Below are 7,983 nucleotides of genomic sequence, written 5' to 3'. Positions count from 1 at the left end.
CTTGATGCGTAACGGAAAGTCATTGCTTATGCTTCACGAATCGAAACCGCATGAACGCAACTATCCAACTCATGATTTAGAATTAGCAATGTAATTTTTGCCTTAAAGATTTGGAGGCACTATCTTTATGGTGAAAAGTGCTATGTTTATACGCATCATAAAAGTTTGAAGTATCTCGCCGCAAAAAGAATTGAATCGAGACAAAGGCGTTGGATAGAGCTTCTAAAAGACTATGATTGTGTCATAGACTATCATCCGTGGAAGGCTAATGTAGTAGCCGACGACCGAGTAGAAAAGTCGCGATTGAATTACGAGCAATGTTTGCACAACTTAGTATCATCAAGATGGAAGCCTTTTGACCGAATTAAGAATAAAGCCAGAATATTTGATCGAATCGATCAAACAGTTAGAAGATGATAAGTTGTTAAAGAAAAGAGAGATGATTCGAATGGTACAATGTAAAATTTTAGCATTGATAGAAATGGTTGTCTAAGATTTCGAATCGACTTTGCATTCGAATAATTCGAGTTGAAAGAGTTAATTCTTCGAGAAGCTCATAATAGTCCATTTGCATTTCATCCCGGAGGTATGAAAATGTATCGTGATTTACGGAATTGTATTGGTGGTCGGAATGAAAAGGATATAACCGAATATGTGGCAAAGTGTTTGACTTGTCAACGAGTGAAGGCAGAACATCAAGTTCCATCGGGATTACTTCAACCCATCAATATTCCTGAATGGAAATGGGACCGAATAACGATGGACTTTGTGATGGGATTACCGATGTCTACAAGTAAAAAGAATGCTATTTGGGTAATAGTTGATCGACTTACGAAGTCACTCATTTCTTAGTCAGGAGAACCGATTGGTCGTTAAAGAAACTTCTTGAGGTTTATGTTTGGGAAATCATTAGATTACATGGTATTCCAAAATCAATAATTTCGACGAGATCCAAGTTTTACGTCAAGGTTTTGGAAGCAATTACATGAATCTTTCGATTTTCGACTTCATTTTAGTACGACTTTTCATCCACGATCGATGGTCAATCTGAACGGTAATACAAATTTTAGAAGATATGCTTCGAGCTCAGTATGATTGATTTTGAGTCTAACTGGAATATTATTTATCATTAGCCAATTTGTGTATAATAATAGTTTCCATCAAGTATACAGATGGCACCGTATGAGGCTTTGTATGGACGAAGATGCCGATCACCCGTATGTTGGATGAATCGAATGAGAAGAAGATGATTGGACTGAATTGGTTCAAGAAACGGAAAGTACGCTTAAGAAAATTCGGAAAGATTGAAAACGCTTTTGATAGACGTAAATCGATGCAGATTTGAAACGACGGATATTGAATACTCGATCGGGATAAAGTATTTTAAAGGTTTCACCTTGGAAGAAAATTCTAAGATTTGGTCAAAAGGAAAATTAAGTCCTCGCTTTATTGGGCCTTACGGTTATTGAGAGAATTGGACCAAGAGCGTATCGATTGGCCTTACCTCCCGAACTACGTAAAATGCACGATGTCTTCCATGTTTCTATGCTAAAAGATATCGATCGGATCCTTCACATGTTATTACGACCGAGAATGTAGAGATTCGACCGACTTATCGTATGAAGAAGAACCGCTTGAGATTCTAGCACGAGAGGTAAAAGAATTACGTAATAAACGTATTCCTTTAGTAAAAGTGCTATGGCGAAGTCACAGTGTTGAAGAAGCTACATGGGAACCGAAGAAACGATGAGATCTCAATACCCCATCTCTTTTCGTAAATTTCGAGGACGAAATTTATTAAGGGAGAGAATTTTAATGAACCGAAAGTTACGGTATCGGAAATTGAGTCTTGAGTATTGCTTCAGTGAAATTTATTCATGAATATTTATTAGAAATATTTATGAATTATAGTTGAATGGTTATTTAGTGTTTAATTAAGTGAAGTAGCTTGAATTTAGTTTAAAGGATTAAATTGCATAAGGAATAATAGTTTAATTATAGATTAAAGAAGTAAAAGGGACTAATCTAGCAATTAGACCCTAAGTGCCATGTGTGTGAATGTATGATATAACATGTGTAATAGTTGGTATATATGTGTAATAGCTATAAGATATTTTATGTTATAGCTATTACACATGTTAATTTTATATTTATTATAGGTTAATAATAATATAATATAGTATAATGAATAAAGAATAATGAGTAAATAAACATAGAAAGAGTTACAGAGAGCAAACGTGAGAAAGAAAGAAGGAAAGAAAGAAAGAAAAAGAAAAGGGAAATTTGAGGATTAAGGCCCTAAAGTTTAATTGGTAAGTTGTTTTAGCTCATTTTCTTATGATTTTTATGTTTATGGATGCCTAATTCAAAGTTCTACATGTAAGAGGTTAAAATGAAGAAAAATAGAAAATTTTTAGATATTGATTTAGTTGAATAAATTGAGGTTTTATGGGTTAAATTGATAGGAATTGAAGTTAGAAGTGAAAATTGAGTGATTTATTAAAAGAATTCTAAGTTAGGTTTAAATAGGGATTAAGTTGAATAGAGCTCAAAATTTATGTTTTATAATGAATTTTATGAGTTAGAAATTGTTAATGAGTTGATTAAAAGAGAATATGAAGCTTAAGTTAAAGAAAAAGATTAGTAATGGAAAAGGACGAAATTGGAATTTTGTAAAAGTTTGATAGAAAGTGAAAATGTGTTTTATGAATTAGTATATTGATGAATTTTAATTGTATGATTGTTAGTAGCAAACGTAGCAATCGGATACGCCATCAAAGAAGGAAAAGAGAAAGTGAACGAAGATATCGATTAAATTCGATAAATAGTGGTTTGTATTTCTATAAACCGAGCTTAATCGTTATTGCTATATTTGATATTTATATTGTATGAAAATGTGAATGAGGTAAGTATTTTTACCATATTGAAATGAATGTGATTTTGAATACCCTATTAATGTTGTGTCGGGCTAGTCGGATATAGTTGACATGTCATAGGAATTGGAAGTATTGGGATATTCCGACATTGAGTCGATGAGACACTATGTGTCGACTCATCGTTAAAGTTCCGGATTTGTTCCGATGAAGTACTTTGTGTACTATAATGTTAAAGTTCGGATTTGTTCGATGAAGCACTATGTGCTTATCCCGGAGTGTGGGTTGGATCCGTATCCGTTAGTGTCCGAGTTATGTTAATAAGGGCAAATAAAGTAAAGGTTATTAAAGTATCGATTGATATTGAATAATAGCAATAATGTATTTGAATTACCATGTTTTAAAGTTGATTAAGCTATTGTTTATGGAAATACCATCGAGAGTATTCTCAGCGACGGTTTGTTTCGTGCGCAGGCTAGGTACGAAAGTATAAGGACTCAAAGATACAAGCCGATCCCCAAACTCAAATTGGTGAAGTTTCTATCTTTTGGAAAATGGCATTGTACCTAGGATGTCTTTTGGTTATATTGAAAGTATCTAAGTTGTTAAATGATATTTTGGTATGTTTTGTAAATGTTACCAAAACCTTAAGAATGGTATGTTTTGATATGTTAGTGAAGAGTAATAAGAGGAATTGTTGGTAAATGTTGTAGAGAGAAGAAATGAAGATGTTATAAACTTAGTTATCAACATTTTATACTAAAACAGATTTGGGCAGTAACAGTAGTCCAACTTTGAAAATATACCAAAAATAGTATAAAGTGAATTAGATGATGAATAAAATATGTAATTGAATTTTAATGAATCTATTTTTATATGGAAGAAACAAAATTGGTAAAAGAGTTGTATTTTATGAGATATTTACGTTTTGGTGAAACAGGGTTAGAACAATTTCTGGATTCCCTGTTCTGACTTTAGAAATTCACCATAAATTGTGTATTAAGAATTAGGACTCAAACTTTATTTGTATGGATTCCTTATTGAGTCTATTTTTAATTGAAACAAATGGCATAGTCATTGGATTTCTGTACAGGAAGAAATTTGATTCGTAGTGCACAAGGGTCAGAGTAGCCAAACCCTGAAACAGGGGAGTCTTTTTCTAATAAACTGTACTAATTGGCCTGACTAAAAATTCTAGAAAAAATTTAGTAAGTAGATATATGAGTCTAGTTTCAGGGAAAATTTACGGAATTGGATTTCGAGTTTCGTAACTCGAGATATGATTTTTTTAGCGACTGTGACGCAGATGGATAGTTTACTACGAAAACTGTTTAAGTGCTAAGATAAGTTTTGTAATGTCTCCTGCTTGACTCCGGAAACGGTCTCGGGTAGGGGGGACGTTACATAACTACCTTGTGGTCGTTCGGAGATTAGTTTGGAAAGCTGGCCTATCTGAGTTTTGAGCCTTTGGATCGACGCTTGTTGATTTTTAAGTGCTTTCTCGGTGTTCTAAAAATTGGTTTCTAACACTGATATAAACTTTAAGAGCATCTCTTCAAGGTTTGGCTTCTTTTCCTGTTGGTAGGGTGGTTGTTGGTAGCCTGGAGGATGTTATGGTCTTTGATTTCCTTGACCGCCCCACGAGAAATTGGGGTGGTTCCTCCAACCTGCATTATAAGTGTTACTATATGGATTTTTTTGAGGTCGAGGATTATTACCCATGTAGTTTAATTGCTCGTTATCCATGTTGTGGCCATAGGGTTAGTATTCCAAATGGTTTGTTCCACCTCCACTTGTTTCGCACTGCATTACTGGGTGAACCTGTGAAGAATTAAGAAAACCATCAATCTTTTTATTTAAGAGTTCTACCTAATTAGAGAGCATGGTGACCGAATCGACGTTGTAAACGGCTACTATTTTTGTTGGCTTTGTCCTCATGACTTGCCATTGATAGTTGTTCAGTGACATCTCCTTTATAAACTCATAGGCATCTTTCGGTGTTTTATTGTTGATGGTTTCACCAGTAGCTGCGTCAACCATTTACCGAGTCGAAGGATTCAGACCATTGTGAAATGTTTGTACTTGGAGCCAAAGTGGTAACCCATGGTGGGGGCATCTTCTCAAAAGGTCCTTGTATCTCTCCCATGCATCGTAGAGTGTTTCTAAATCCCTCTGCACAAAAGAATAGATATCATTACGTAATTTAGCCGTTTTAGCCGGTGGAAAGTATTTTAGTAAAAAATTTTCGGTCATTTGCTCCCAAGTAGTAATTGACCCTTGTGGTAACGAATTCAACCACTGTTTAGCTTTGTTCCTCAATGAAAAGGGAAACAACCGAAGACGTATGGCATCATCAGAAACACCATAAATTTTAAATGTATCGCATAGTTCTAAGAAGTTGGCTAAATGAGCGTTGGGATCCTCATCCTGCAAACCATCAAACTAAACAAATTGTTGTATCATTTAAATAGTGTTAGGTTTTAGTTCAAAAGTATTTACAGCTACAGCAGGTCTAACTATGCTTGATTCAGTTTCTGTTAAAGAAGGTTTAGCATAATCATACATAATGCGTGAAGCAGGATTTTGATTAACCACAATTGCAGGAGGTAGCTAATTGCTTTGGTTTTTAGCCATCTCTTCAGTTGGGGGTTGAGTATCGTCTTCTTGCTCGTTCTCCGTGTATCTTAAGCTTCGCCTTATTTCTCTTTGGTTTTTACGAACTGTGCGATCGTTTTCTTTGTCAAAAAGTAGTGGCCTTGACGGGTTTCTTCTAGTCATAAACTATAAAAACCTTCCAAGAGAAGGAAAAAGTAAATAAGTAAGTAAGTAAGTAATAATAACAATATAAAATTAAATTACAAGAAAAATAAATGGCTAAAGTAATAAAAATTGAGCGTTCCTAATATCTTAGTTCCCCAACAACGGCGCCAAAAACTTGATTGTGTTATTTCGTAATAAGTTTTAAATATTTATAATTAATAGTTCTTGAAACTGACTATTATCGCGATGTAGGCAAATGTACCTATCGAACAGTAGTACAGTTTTAGCAAGACCAGATTGTCAAACCCAAAAGAACTAAAAGTACTAGTAATGACTGTCTTTTTATTATCTAGCCTAAGAATAAAGAGGTTTTTGTTTTAATTAACTAATTATCTAAACTAAGAACGCACAGAGAATGGAATTGGAGAATTGCTTTTGGAAAAATCAATTGAATGAAGACAATACCTAAGGAAAAATCCACCTAGACTGTACATGTTATTCTGGCTCTGAATCAGACGATTTATTCATTTAACTTGTTCCGTAGAGATCTCTAAGTTATGTTATTATCCCTATTCAAGACTAATAACGTCTAATCCTTAGATTGAATAACCAAGACTTTTCTATAATTAACACTCTAGGATTGCATTAACTTTATCTATGGATCCTCTTATTAGGTTTCACCCTAATCCGGCAAAATCTTGTCACCCTATGTCTAGGCATGCAATCAACTCCGCTTAATTATGATGAATGTACTCTTAGATAGGGTTTATTCCTCCTCTAAATAAAAGCTTATCTTGAATCAGTATTATGGGATATCAAAACAAGAATTAAGAACACATAATTAAGAAAAAGTTAAATATTTATCATACAATTCAGAAAATAATAACAAGATTCGTCTTAGGTTTCATTCCCCTTAGATATTTAAGGGATTTAGTTCATAACTAAATAAGAAAACATCTCAGAATAATAAAAAATACAAAACATAAAGAAAACCCAAAACTCCTGAAGGGGAATTGAGGAGAGATCTTCAGTCTTAATGATGAATTCGGCTTCTAAGATGAATCAATCAGCTTCCTTGGAGTAATTCCTTACTCCCTATTCTCTGTGTCCCCCTTTTCTCCTCTTCTAGGGTGTATTTATATCCTTTGGAATGCCTATGAGCCCTCAAAATTAGCCTTTTCTGAATTGGACTTAACTTGGGCTCGGCAGGACACGCCAGTGACACACCAAAGGTGCGACATTTTGAGCCATGCTCGAGCCTGTTAGAATGGCACGGGCATGTAGGATGCCGGTGTGAGGAAGTCTAGGCCGTGTTGAGTTCGTACTTTGGCCCATTTTCTCCGTTTTTGGCCTGTTTCTCGTTTCTTTCGCTCTCCTATGCTCTCCTAAGTATAAAACATGAAATTAAAGTATTAGAAGCATCAAATTCACCAATTATAATGGAAAATCATCCATAAAATGCTTTAAACATGGGGTAAAATATGTATAAATTACGGTTTATCAATCACATGTCAGTTTGGGATGTGTATTAATGCAAGATGGAAAGGTTGTGGCTTATGCGTCCCGTCAGTTTAAGACACACAAAGGGAACTATCTGACGCATGATTTCGAGTTAGTTGTTGTGGTTTTTGCATTGAAAATTTGGAGGCACTATCTGTATGGTGAGAGGTGTATCATCTACACCAATCACAAGAGTCTCAAGTACCTCCTTACTCAGAAGGAGTTAAATCTTAGGCAGCACTGATGGATTGAATTACTCAAGAACTATGACTGCACGGTAGAGTACCATCCTAGTAAGGTCAATGTGGTGGCCGATGCTCTAAGTTGTAGAGCGATGTCTGATTTGAGAGCGATGTTCACTCTTTTTAGTTTGTTCGATGATGGGAGTTTGTTAGTCGAGTTGCAAGTTAAGCCGACTTGGATTGATCATATTTAGGATAAGTAGTTGGTGGATGAGTCTATAGGTTTGCAGTTTTGTCAGGTTGAGAGTGGCAATACCTCAGATTTTGGGTTGAAAAATGATGGTGTGCTATGTTTTTGACGATGGATCTCTGTACCAAATGATTCTGGTTTGAAGCAGTCAATTCTGAAGGAGGCGCATAGTAGCCCTTATGCTATGCATCTCAGTGGTAATAAGATGTATCCTGATCTTTGTGAGTTGTACTGGTTGCCAGGTTTGAAGCGTGAGGTTACGAATTTTGTTACTCGATGTCTAACGTACTAGCAGGTTAGGGCTGAGCACCAGTTGCCTTCGGGTTTGTTGCAGCTAGTTAAGATTCCCTTATGAAAATGGGAACGAATGATGATGGACTTCGTTAGTAGGTTGCCCTTGATACCTACTAAGAAGGAT

At 35.2% G+C, this 7,983-nt stretch overlaps 1 non-coding gene across 1 annotated transcript; it reads left to right on the top strand.

Annotated features, from left to right (window-relative positions):
• Nucleotides 1-4,971: 4,971 nt before the first annotated feature.
• LOC128292557 (small nucleolar RNA R71) lies at nt 4,972-5,078 on the top strand. The gene has a single exon (XR_008282542.1). It is a non-coding gene; the product is annotated as a small nucleolar RNA R71 (small nucleolar RNA).
• The last annotated feature ends 2,905 nt before the right edge of the window (nt 5,079-7,983 follow it).

Source organism: Gossypium arboreum, chromosome 4, assembly GCF_025698485.1.
Source record: "Gossypium arboreum isolate Shixiya-1 chromosome 4, ASM2569848v2, whole genome shotgun sequence".
Classification (NCBI taxonomy): Eukaryota; Viridiplantae; Streptophyta; class Magnoliopsida; order Malvales; family Malvaceae; genus Gossypium; species Gossypium arboreum.
Note: the sequence above shows the minus strand (reverse complement) of the source record. Positions and strands in the feature narration are given on the sequence as shown.